The following is a 12,060-nucleotide window of genomic DNA, read 5'->3' on the forward strand; positions in this document are numbered from 1 at the left end:
CGGGATGCATTTGTTTCCAAATATGCCGGGAAATTATCCTGCTCTGCAGCTGGCAAATGCCTGGGGGAAGTTTTCCCCAGAGATGTGGATGGGCTGAAGGTGGGTTGTGGCCAAGGCAGCCCCATGGGAGAGTTCAGGGTGTAAATGGAGACAAGCTCAGTGTGCAAGGAGAGGAGGGGAATCATCCACATCTCCAGGGGTGAAGGGGGAAATGACTATTTTGGCTGCTTATCTTCATAAAGGAGAAAATTTCCAGGTCCCAGAGCAGCTGGTTTGGAGACCAGCCTTGTCTGTGGGTGGTGTGGCTTCCATGAGTGTGTGCTGCACATTCCCTGGGGTGCACAGACCAGCAGGACCGCCAACACTGAGTACAGACAGCGTGGTCATCCCTCCATGCTCATCCCTCCATGCTAATCCCCCCATGGTCATCCCTCCAGGGTCATCCCTCCAGGGTCATCCCTCCATGCTCATCCCCCCATGCTCATCCCTCCAGGGTCATTCCCCCATGGTCATCCCTCCATGCTCATCTCTCCATGCTCATCTCCTCCATGGTCATCCCCTCCATGGTCATCCCTCCAGGGTCATCCTTACCTGGTCATCCTTCCATGGTCATCCCTCCAGGGGGAGTCTGGAGCCCTGTCCCCTTCCTTCCACCTCGTGCCTCTCCTACCCTTGCCCCCAGATCCCTTGTCCCTCCTGTTAACCCATCCCAGGAGGCTCATGCTCCCGGCAGGGTGGTGGCAGAGGGATGCCCCGCCCCATGAGCTGTCCCCACTGTCCCCAGGAGCAGTGCCACATCCTCGGCAGAGCCAACGGTGCTCGAAGTCCCCAGCCAGCCCTGCTGGCCACGACCCTGCATTATGGGGTGCCCCTGAACCTCGTTTCAGCCCCCATGTCAGGTCCTCAGCAGTGAGAGGCACTGCAGAGAGGAGACACGGCCCAGGTGTGTTCCTGGAGAGCCCAGCATCACTTCAGCTGCTCCTTTCCCTGTGGCTTCCACCCACCGCCCTTCGCTGGCGCCCTGCCCAGCCCGAGGTGACGAAGCTGTCCCCTTTCTTCAGCTCAAAGCCACTCTGGGTGTCTCTGCACACTGTCCCCTCGCTGCCACAGCAGCTCTGGCGGTGCCAGCAGTGCCAGCCCAGCCCCGTGCACATGGTTCTGCTTCCCTCTAGTGACAGTACGGACTCACATCAGCAGGATGACTGCTCTTCCCTGGCGCCTGGGGAACAGGACCATTGGGATTGGAGCCCTCGCTGCAAGCTCCATGGATGGGGGGGTGGGATCATCTCCATCCCCACTCAGTTGTGTAGAGCTTGACATGAAAGATTTTGTGCCCACATGAATAATCTTCATTTCTCAGTCCATGTCCTCTGCCTGCACCTGTTCAGTGTCGGGATGCTTGAGACCCTTGGGAAGGTGAACTGGGAAAGGCTGATTTGGAGAGGAGCTGCACAGGGAGGGGTCACTTGGTGGGAGACGTGACCCCTTCCCACAGAGACAAGCCCGGCTCCAGAGTCCTTCCAGCATTCATGCCCATCATCCTCACAGGGCAGCAATGAGGGGACGGGTGAGGATGGAACAGGGACAGAGCTGGACTCCAGTCTAGTGGCTGGAGCACTCAGCTGGGGAAAAAGCAGGCTCAAATCCCTTCGTTTTCTGATAAAACACCCAAAACTCATGGACAAATAATGGTTCCTTGCTCTTCTGACTCCTCTACACAGGAACCCTCCTACAGTGGCCAGAGGCAGACATGTCCTAATAACAAATCCATGCTTTTTGCAAGATGTGATCTCTGATGTCTCCCTACAGATTTTTTTTTTAATCCCGAAGCTTCTGTACACAAAGCATTTTCTTCAAGAAACCTGTTTCTCTCCACAATTTTTCCAGGCTCTCCTCATCACAATTGTAACAGCTGGACTGCTCCTCGAGGAGCTCTGAATGTACTTTCCATTAAATTTCAGCCAATGTTGTTCCATGACCCAAACCACAATCCCAACGTCTACTGTCTGTGATGCTCCAAGTGCCTCATCCCATGCCCCAAAAATGTGATTTGGAGCTTAGAGGGCTTTGCATCCTGGTCCCTGAGACCCACCACCCATCCCACGGCAGTGCCCAACATCACCTCCTCTGCCCAGCTTAACACTTGCAGCCCATTTCCTCTTGCTCCTTTTCCTCCCATCACTCGGGGGCTGGCAGCCAGCTCTGGAGGAGCATCTCCAGGTGCTCCATGTCCCCACGGCAGCCCTGAAGCCCCTTTGCTGGGTGGACATGTTGAGGGATCATCGCTTCAGGTGCCTCTGGCAGCCAGGCCCCCCCACCATGTTTGCTCCAATTTATCCACTCACTGATTGACTCCCTGACTTCTGGTCAGCCAGTCCTGCAGGTTTATTCACCGGGGGAAACTCCCCTTTGCCTCATAATTGATTGTTTCTGCTGTTCTCGGCTTTATCACAGCCTTGTTTCGGGAACAGGGGCTTTTTGGGGAGATGATTCACTGCTCTGTGGATTTTCCTGCATACTCAGTTCTTCAGCTGCCCCATCCTCTCCCCCTTGCTGCTGCTTCCCCCGATTTACCCAGTCCCCAGAGCAAATTGATTCACCGTTGAAGTTTATTTTTGGCTTCCAGCTGTCGGGCTCGTCGCAGCTGCCTCGAGCTGCTGTGTTCCTCTCTGCTCCCCCAGAGTCTCTCCTCCTCCTCATTTTCCTCCTGCTGCTACTCCTGGCTATATTCCTCCATCCTATTCCCCTGCTGCCTTTTCCATGCAATGTTTGGATATTTTTAATAGTCTGAGTCTGCCTCACTGATGACAAACAGAAGCTGGAGGGCAGCAGGAGTGTGGGGTAGGTTTTGCACAGCACAGATCTGGAAGCAGGACATGTGGGGTGAGCAGGGCTTCAGGGTAAGGTGCCACCAGCCTCTGGACACCAGGCTGAAGGGCAGCCACTCATTCCCTGATCCAGGCTGAGCACACAAGACAGCAGGATCAAGCCTATCCCTTCATTCCTCCATGTTCAGAAGGAATAAAATTCAGTAGCTGTGATTTACCTGAGGTGACACCACAAGCACAAGGTGTCCTGGGTGCCCGGGTGGCTTTAACCACTGGTCCCCACCAGATCCAAAGGAGCTGCTGTCTGTGAGTCTGTGAAGCCACAGAGACGTGGAGGGGGGGATTTAGGCAGCTTGATGCCAGCTGCAGCACCTAAAGCCAAGCCCTGGGTCTGTAAATCCCCCAGCTCAGCTGTTATTTAATCCCAGAGGCGTCTCAGTTCTGCAACACCCGCGGCATAATGGGGATGCTGGCCAAGCAGAGGCTGCATCCCAGGGAGCTTCCCCTGACCCTTCTGTTGTGTCAAACCCTCCTGGATGTACAAAATCCTGTGGGATCTCAGCAGACGGGTTTAGTCCCTGGGTGCTCTCCAGGCCACCCACCACAGGAACCAAGGACTGGGGTCCCTTGGAAAAAGGTCATGGCAGTGGCAGGCAGAGATCCACCCTCGTCATTTGGGTAACACACTGAGCTCAGCTTCACCCTCTGAGAGTTTTTTTTTCCAACTTTTCCTCACTCCTGAGGCTCTCCTTTGAAATCCTTCCCATTTTTCAGCTCTCTTTTTGCAGCATGGACCCCAAGCCTGGGCACAGCATCCCTGTGCCGTTCCCCACACACTCTCCCTGCCCTGGTCTGGTATTCACTCACAGTAGTCCTTAGCTCGGGTGGTGTTTGTGTCTCCCATTTGGATGATTACTGACCCAAAACATGTGTTTTAGGGATTTTCCACTTCCCAAGTCCAGGTGCTCTGGCCTTGGATCTCATCCCAGACCGTACCAGGCTCAGGTTTACACAGCTGCAGGTGCCAGGCAATTCATCTCACCAATGACTTGTTTCCCCCCCCCCCAGTTTTGCCCAGCAAACAGTTTCTGCTCCAATTCCAGTTCCTTCTGGGGCTGGATGGAATAGCTGGGAGCACAGATCCAAGCCCAAGTGGACACTGCCGGGAGCAGACCTTTATCCACCCCGTTTGCAGTCACATTGGTGCTGTGCTGGGTTTAACATGGGCCACGGGGGTGTTTGCAGCCTTCTCATGAGAATATAAAAACAGAATCACAGAATGGTTCGGGGTGGAAGACATCTTAGCAACCATCTAATTCCAACCCCCAGATCATTTAGGGCTAAACTGAACAACTTCTGGAAACCTGAACAGGTTACAAACCACGTTCTCAGGTGTGAAATCCTATAAAAATAAGTTGCACTATCACAGCCTCAACCAGGCACAAATTCCACAGGCTTCTGCCTTCCCCTCGCCTGAGACTCTGCACGTCTGGTTTTTCCCCACTAGGTCGCAGCATTAACTTCTATTTCCTCTCCTTACCAAACCAAGAAACTGGGGACTTTTTTTTCAGCAGGCAGCTCTGCCTTGTCACCCCTCCGTCCCCTCCTGGCTCCTGCTCGGGGTTCCCGGGGACTGTGGTGACTCAGTGTGGGGTGGCCGGAGCGTCCCCTGGGGCCCCCACAGAGGGCCCTCGGCTCCTATTTGCATCTGGGCTCACCTTGCTCATATTCATTGTGAAATTAAAAGTGAAAATATAGTAATCACTAATTACATCGCCAGCACGAAGCCCTGAGGAAGGGGACAATGAAGGACCACCAACGCACTCCCTTATCTCTCCTCCCAGACAGCTCTTTCCCCCGGTGTTGATGGTGATGACTGAGAAGTTGTTCCTGCTGATTTACAGCTTCATCCTCATGAACTGGCACGTAGGAATGTTTCTAGCATGGAAAACATGAATGGTGTGTCCAACTCTTTCCCCTGGCCGAACCCTGCTGCCACCCCCTCCAAGGGCAGGACAGGATGCTCTGGAAGTTCTCACCTGGATGGGGCTGGGTCTAGCAGGGAACCTGGACCTATTGCCCCCTTCCAGGGCTTCACATCTCCCCAGTTCAGCAGTCTGGAGGTGTCTGGTGTGGGGAGAGTTATAAGCGGCTGTCTGGACCCCTGCACATGGACAGAAAGCCCCCAGCGTGGGAGACAGGGCTGGATCCCGTGGGAGATGCTGTGCTGGTGACTCATCCCCCACAGGTGTGCCCACGGACGCTCTGGCTGCTGCCCTGGTTTTGGGGGAGCACAGCGGGGTTTGAAGGAGGGTTTCTGTGCTTTCACTATGAGCAAATGGTGCCAACAGTGGGGAGAAAGCTCTGCACAGCCCCGAGGAGCTGATGGTCAGCTAAGAACCGGCCACAAACACATGAAAGGTGGGTGTAGAGACACTCCTCCCCGCCGTGCTGGTCTGCGACAGAAGGCACTACTGGCAAACTGGGACATGGGAGGCTCAGGCTGGATGCAAAAAATCCCTCACTGGGAAAGAGTGCTGCCCTGGGCCAGAGACGCCCGGAGCTGTACCCCCATACTGAGGGGTTTTAGGGCTTGGCCAGACCTTGGCTGACAGCCTGGCTGCAGTCCTGCTCAGAGTGGGAGGCTGGGATGTTCCTCGGACCCAACATTTCTATGCAAGTTTGATTTAAAATAATTGGTTTTCCTGCTTCTGTGTGTCCTCGAGCTGCTTTTGAGCTGTCTCTGCAGCCCTGAGCTCTCCAGCTTATGAAATATCGGTGTTTCCAACAGCAACAGTGATGCAGAGCTCCAGAGGTGGAGGAAGCAGCGAGGAGGAGCACAGGAATCCCCTGCGGCAGCAGGAAATGCCTGGACAGATGGGTGCCAGGTCCCCTTCGGAGCCATCCAGGCATTGTTCCATGGTTAATTACTATTCCTCCTGCTCCCAAGTCCTTCTCAGCTCCCTCCTACTCAAACCCACACCCCAGGGGCCTTATGAGGTCTCAGCTCACTGGTGCTGTGCTCATCTCCCCATCTCCTGTCCTACATTTGGGATAGATCCTTTGCAAATTCACCAGCCATTAGCTAATGCAGCCTCACAAATCCTCCCCTCACTGCCCCACTGCTTCCCTCTGCCAAAGCCAACTGCAAGGTGCTGAGGCTGGAGGGTGTTTCCAGATGTGGGACACGGTCACTCAAAACCTGCCTGGCCAGAGGACTCTGCAGCAGAAATAAAAGGTGGATGTGCTGAAAGCTCCAGCTTGGAGGGAGCCCAGGACACGTGTCCTTGTGCGAATGGATCCGGCTGTGCCTGGGGCAGCTGAGAGCACACAGTGTTCAGCACGGCAGTTCCCAAGGGCTCCAGGGGCTGGAACATCTCAAGAGGAGCGCTGCAGCCTCACCCTCAGGGTTTTCCTGGCATTTAACCAAGTCCCACAAGTACAAGCTATTCCCAACACAACAAACACACGCTCGGTACCGCTGGCTTTCCTCTGCCCTCCCACTCCGCCCGTGGTCTGCTCTGCTTCCCCAAACACCATTCCTCCATAGCTGCCTCTGCTAAAGCAACGATGGACCCAAACCCTGAGCACCTGAGGTAACCCCCAGGTTTTTCTATCCCAGATCCAGCTTCTTTGTGCTGCCTGTGGTCTGTGATGGGGTTCATGGGAGCTGCAGAGGGTAGGAGAGGTGAAGAGATCTCCACATTGCTCATGAATACTTCGGCTTGAACGATGTCCTGTTCTTTTCTTCCAGACCTGTGGCTTTTTACCTGCAGTGACCTTCCCTGACTCGGTGTTTACCTTCAGAGAAAGGGAACATTTGCTGCCTAGTGGAGCTCAGCTACAGCTTTTCAGTCAGCGATCAAAACACTCGAAAGCTAAGAGCAGCATTTGAATTTAAAAATCATAATTACAGTGCCCAAGAGGGAGAAGTTGGAAGAGGGCAATGAACAAAGCAGGGGGTTGGAAGAAAACAAAGAAAGGCATGAGAGGAATCTGCGCTTTGAACAGAGAGTCCTGAATATCTTGTACTGGCTACTTCAAATTGGGCACCTGAAATTAATAGATTCTTTGACCTTCATTTCTCTGTACTCTTGTTCTTTGTTTGTAAAGCAGAAACCACAGTAGAGCCTCACCAAGAAAAAAAAAAAGATGCCATCACAGCAACTGCTCCAGCCAAAGCACTCAGATGCTGCAGAGATGAGGATGAAGAAGGGAATAAAAAAACCCAACCCTCTATGGCTTTTCAGCAAGTGAGTACCAGCATCGCCTGTGGGGAGCAGGGCAGTGTCCTCTGGAATAAAAAATACCTCCCAGTCATGCAATTAAGGACGAACCACACATGCCCACAGGGGTTCTGTGGGCAGCCTGAAGGCAGGCATCTCTTAACTTCTAAATGCTTTCTCAGCCTTGTCACTTCTGGTGTTATTTTGATGGGTTTTATGCATAGGACTCTGCTATATTAAGAGCATGTCTACGTATCTCACAAGTAACTCTGCCTGCAGAGGAAAGCCTGGCACAAACAAACAGAGCCTCGAGGCTTCTCCTCTGGTCTACAGAGATGGATATTGTGCTTGGGCAATTCCAAGAACAGGCACAGAGAATGGATGGGGAACAGCCCTGGGGAGCAGGACTTGGGAGTGCTGGTGGATGAGAAGCTCAACATGACCCAGCAGTGGCTGATGGCAGCCCAGACACCCCCCCAGTCCTGGGCTGCATCACAAGTGTGGGCAGCAGGTTAGGGAGGGGATTTTGCCCCTCTGCTACGTTCAGGTGAGCTCTCCCCTGCAGAGCTGCCTCCAGCCCTGGAGCTCACAACAAAGGAAAAACAGGGATGCATTGGAGTAAGTCAGGAGGAGGCCACAAATATGCTCGTAGGGATGCAGCCCCTCTGCTCTGGAGCCAGGCTGGGACAGCTGGGGGAAAAAAAACCTGAGAGCCCCTTCCAGTGCCTAAAGGGGCTCTAAGAGAGCTGGAGAGGGACTTGGGACAATGGCATGGAGTGACAAGACAAGTGGGAATGGCTTCCCATTGCCAGCGGGCAGGGTTAGATGGGATACTGGGAAGGAATTGTTCCCTGTGAGGGTGGTGAGGCCCTGGCACAGGTTGCCCAGAGAAGCTGTGGCTGCCCTTGGATCCCTGGAAGTGTCCAAGGCTGGACAGGGCTTGGAGCACTCTGGGATAGTGGAAGCTGTTCCTGCAGTTGGCAGAGAATTGAAACTAAGGGCTCTTCAAGGTCCCTTCCAACCCAAACCATTCTGTGATTCTGCTTTGGTGATCATCATCGACCACACCATCACGTTATCTCACTGGACCTTACTGCTGGATCCCACTGGCTTTATTACACTTGGGTCTCTGCAATGGCTGCTCTTGCTGCTATGCAGGATGCAGGACGAAGGATAAAATCCACGTGCCCTGATTCTGGAGTCTTGCTCCTTTAAACAGATGTGGGAGGGAGGGTTGGTAAATCCTTGGACAGTTTTTCATCTTGCCTCGACTGGGCTGGGCTTTGGGCTAGTCTGTTGTCTGGTCCCCTGTCATAGCTGCTGCTGTAATGATTCATCCATCTGGTTTTCTGGGAAAAGAAAATGAGCTAGGGAAATGTTTTTTCTTTTTTTTTTTTTTTTTTTTTTGGCTGTATCTTTCCTGAAACAGTTACAACTTTGCACCCACTGGAGTTGATGGGGCGGGCGGGGGGGGGGGGGGTGGGGGGTGGAGAGGAGTTTTACACATCGCTTTTGACTTGCTAAAGTAGAGACAGAAGTGCTGAGAATCCCATTCCTCAAAGTCAGACCGTGACGGTTTTGTCCTGAACTGTGTTTCCAAGGAGCAAAAAGGATCCAGCAAAACCCAGCAGAAGATCCAGGCTGTCCTCAGCGGGTGCACTGGACAAAACCTCGTGCTGATCACTCCAGGGACACCCACTCCTTCCGCTGGCTCCTCACCTACCTGAGCTCTCCAGAAATGATGCAGGATGAGCTGCAAGGCGGCAGCTTGGACAGAAATCCAGGTGCAGAACAAGGACACTGAAGATCGTCTCAGTGGATTGAAACAGCTACTCTCATGAGTGGTGTAATTTATCACAAATCAGGTAATATGGAGGGGGAAAAATCCAAGGAGTTCACACTGGGTGACGTTCAGTCTGAGAGTGCAGCAGGAAGCCACACTGGATGTTTTCCTTGTTGGTTTGCACAGGGGAGGGATGAGACAATCTGCCCATCCAGCTGGGAACACCAAGGCAACCACTTCTTGGGTTAAGGAAAGTGGCACTGTGAAGTCTCTGCCAGCAGCCCTTAAAAACACTGTTATAAACCAGCCAGCTCCAGAGATCTCCTCCTTCTCCTCGCTCTAGGAATGCATCTTCCTTGGTCCAAGCTTAGTTAGAGGTTAGACTGGGAAAGCAGCAGCCTGTCTGGGAGCAATCACTCCTCCATTCAAACACGTTAATGAATTTCCACCAAAGGGATTAGCTATCAAAGTTCTTTTTTACGCTGCTGGAGCAAACCTTCCTGTGACAAATTCCTGCCCTTATTCGGGCTCCAGAGCTATTACAAGTGACTCCTGTGAGAATCAGATCCTCCTTGGACCCACCAGCACAGGAACTGCCCTCCTCACTGGTCCAGCATCCTTCCTCTCCCATCCCACTCTTTCTTTAGGTTTCTTTCTCCTCACTAGCCTTCCCTAGCGCTTGCCCGTTCCATGATTTCATCTGAGGTGGGTGGTGAGCTCGCTCTCCCCCGCGCAGCCTCTTCCCAGCGGCTCCCGGGATCCCTGCCAGCTCCTCTCCACCCACGGCCTCTCCCGACGAGCCGAACCGCGCAGCTCCCGCTGCTGCCCGCTCCAAGGCAGCATCCCACATCTGCTGCGCTGGCTCGGCCAGGGGCAGGCCAGCCAAGGAGCACCTCACCTATCCCCCTGCACCAGTGCCTTCCAGGGGGTGGCATCTCCACCCCTGCATCCCAGGGGATCCCCAGCTTCCCTGCCAGGACACGGCGATGGGGCACTGAAGTGACTCTTGAATGCTCAAGAAGTGCAGACCCAAGTTTGAGTTTAGAAAACAGCTTTGCGGGTTGAAAACCAAATGAGAACTGCCTTCCCCCCCAACCCCCCTTTTTTTTTTCTGAGTTACTCTTAGACATAAAACCTCTGTGTGGATTTAAGCATTCCCAGCCTGGCTAAATGCAGGAGCACCAAGGAGTGAAGTCAACTGGTCCCACGGCTTCAGAGATTGAGGAGCTGAACATGGCAAAGCAGATTTCAATCAGATTTTGAATTTGTTAAACCAAAGTGTTAAAATTGAAAACAGAGCACAGGACAGCTTCTCAAACCTCTTGGGTTATTCCCTCTGCTCTTTTGCCATGATTTTAGAAAATTATTCTTTTGACTATTCCTCCTGATGCCATTTCTGTGAGTCCATAAAACCATTTTCTCCTTGTCAGAGAATTCCAACGCCGGTGATTTATAGGCTTTGCTTGGAACGCAGCACACAAGTACTTCACTTTTTCATTCGCCCTTTCTAAACGTTTTTAATGATCCGCTTCCTCGGATCTGTTTACATTTGGGACATTAAAAGCTAAGCAACAACTCCATTATGAGCAAGAACACCATAAAAATTCCACCATTGCCAGGAAACATCTCAATACAGTGACAAACGTAGCCACTCTCTCGTCCTGCTGCTCATCCGTGGGAAGACTGGTTTATAAATTATTCATGAGTGCCTTAAAATTTCCAGGCTAATCTCAACTAAAAAGTGGGGGTTTTTACACCATTGTTTCGCTCCCAAGTTCTCCAACTGGAATTTTGATTTGCATAGCGAAATCTGAAAATTTACTTGCACTGAATTTCTTTCCTTCAAGTTGTGATTTCAGTTCTCACTCTGGAAACATAGTGGAGAATCTTTGCATGACAACTTATTTGGAAGCCTGGAAATCCTTCATAATTCCCATGAATTTCCTGAGAAATTTAAGTTTTCCCAGATGTGTTTTTTGAGCAGGTTTGGATCTATAAGGTTTGTGGCACCTTTCAGCAGGCAATCCCACCACCCCAAGGCATTTTTAGTAATGATGAACTATCTGGGGGACTATCAAGCCATTCTCTTCCCAGTCTGTTCCACAGTAAGGACAAGCAAGACTGAAGATTAAATCATGGCAAAATTTAACAGAGAAAATCACTTTGTGGTCCTCTGGAGGCTATTAACAGACCAACTCACTCACCTGTGCTCGTGGATTTTACAGCTGTCAGTCTGTTCTGGGATTTAATCCGCATGGTGGCACTGGAGTATATTCCATGTAAAATCATCAATCATAAATAAATCCCGCTGGGTTTTTATGCAGTAATGTTACAGAAGAACAAACAGTCACGATATTTGAAGCCACGAAGCTAGAAGAGTTGCCTTATATTCCTCTTCATGTCTGTACTCTGCCATGCATTGCTTGGCAAACTGTACCACTGCCGGCTCCTCCACGCAGCGCTTTGATGACCCTTCCCAGCCACTTCATCCCAGGCTGTGCTGCTCCAAATGAGGGTCAGTGTCAGGCTTTCCAGGCTGGAATCCAGCCAGATATGTGCAGGGCTTGACATGCTGATTGCTTTGGGAAAGTAGAGACCAAAAAAACCTTTCCTTTGTAGCAATATGTGAATAGTTCTTCCCGGTGACGGAGGTGAGGCCCCGGCACAGGTTGATCAGAGAAGCTGTGGCTGCCCCTGGATCCCTGGAAGTGTCCAAGGCCAGGCTGGATGGGGCTTGGAGCAGCCTGGGATAGTGGAAGGTCCCTGCCCATGCAGAGAGATGGAACTGGATGGTCTTTAAGGTCCCTTCCAACCCAGACCATTCTGTGACTGAATTTCACTGGCACCAAAATACTCAAATCCTTGTGATCCCAAGGCTCACCTCTCCTTTTAATGACAAGAGGCCATTAAAAAAACTTCTCTGACAAGGAAAAAATGTTTTTATGGACCTGCCCCATGACTGAAGACAGATCATCTGCAGGTTTCACGGCAGGTTCTCCAGAGAGGAATCCTCTGGGAGAGGCAGATGTGATGCTGAGAAGGCAGCACAGACAGAAACTGCATATAAGGTAATTTAAATACTCAGCAATCCACGCAGCAGAGCAGGCAGCCACTCATCTCTCCATGGACTGTTCTTGGAAAGTTGCTGGAAATCAAGTAGAGTGAGAATGACACCAGGAAAAACATTTTTTGCCTCCAATTTCAAGGAGCTGAATGAGAGTAT

The 12,060-nt window shown here is 51.9% G+C and overlaps 1 long non-coding RNA gene across 2 annotated transcripts; it reads left to right on the forward strand.

Moving 5' to 3' along the window:
• The first annotated feature begins 6,314 nt into the window (after positions 1-6,314).
• LOC116443383 lies at positions 6,315-11,577 on the forward strand. 2 transcript variants are annotated; one of them, XR_004239853.1, is made up of 3 exons: positions 6,315-6,424; positions 6,583-7,081; positions 8,656-11,577. It is a non-coding gene; the product is annotated as an uncharacterized LOC116443383 (long non-coding RNA). The 2 variants fall into 2 exon arrangements; XR_004239855.1 differs by having other exon boundaries at positions 6,945-7,081.
• The last annotated feature ends 483 nt before the right edge of the window (positions 11,578-12,060 follow it).

Source organism: Corvus moneduloides, chromosome 4, assembly GCF_009650955.1.
Source record: "Corvus moneduloides isolate bCorMon1 chromosome 4, bCorMon1.pri, whole genome shotgun sequence".
Lineage (NCBI taxonomy): Eukaryota > Metazoa > Chordata > Aves > Passeriformes > Corvidae > Corvus > Corvus moneduloides.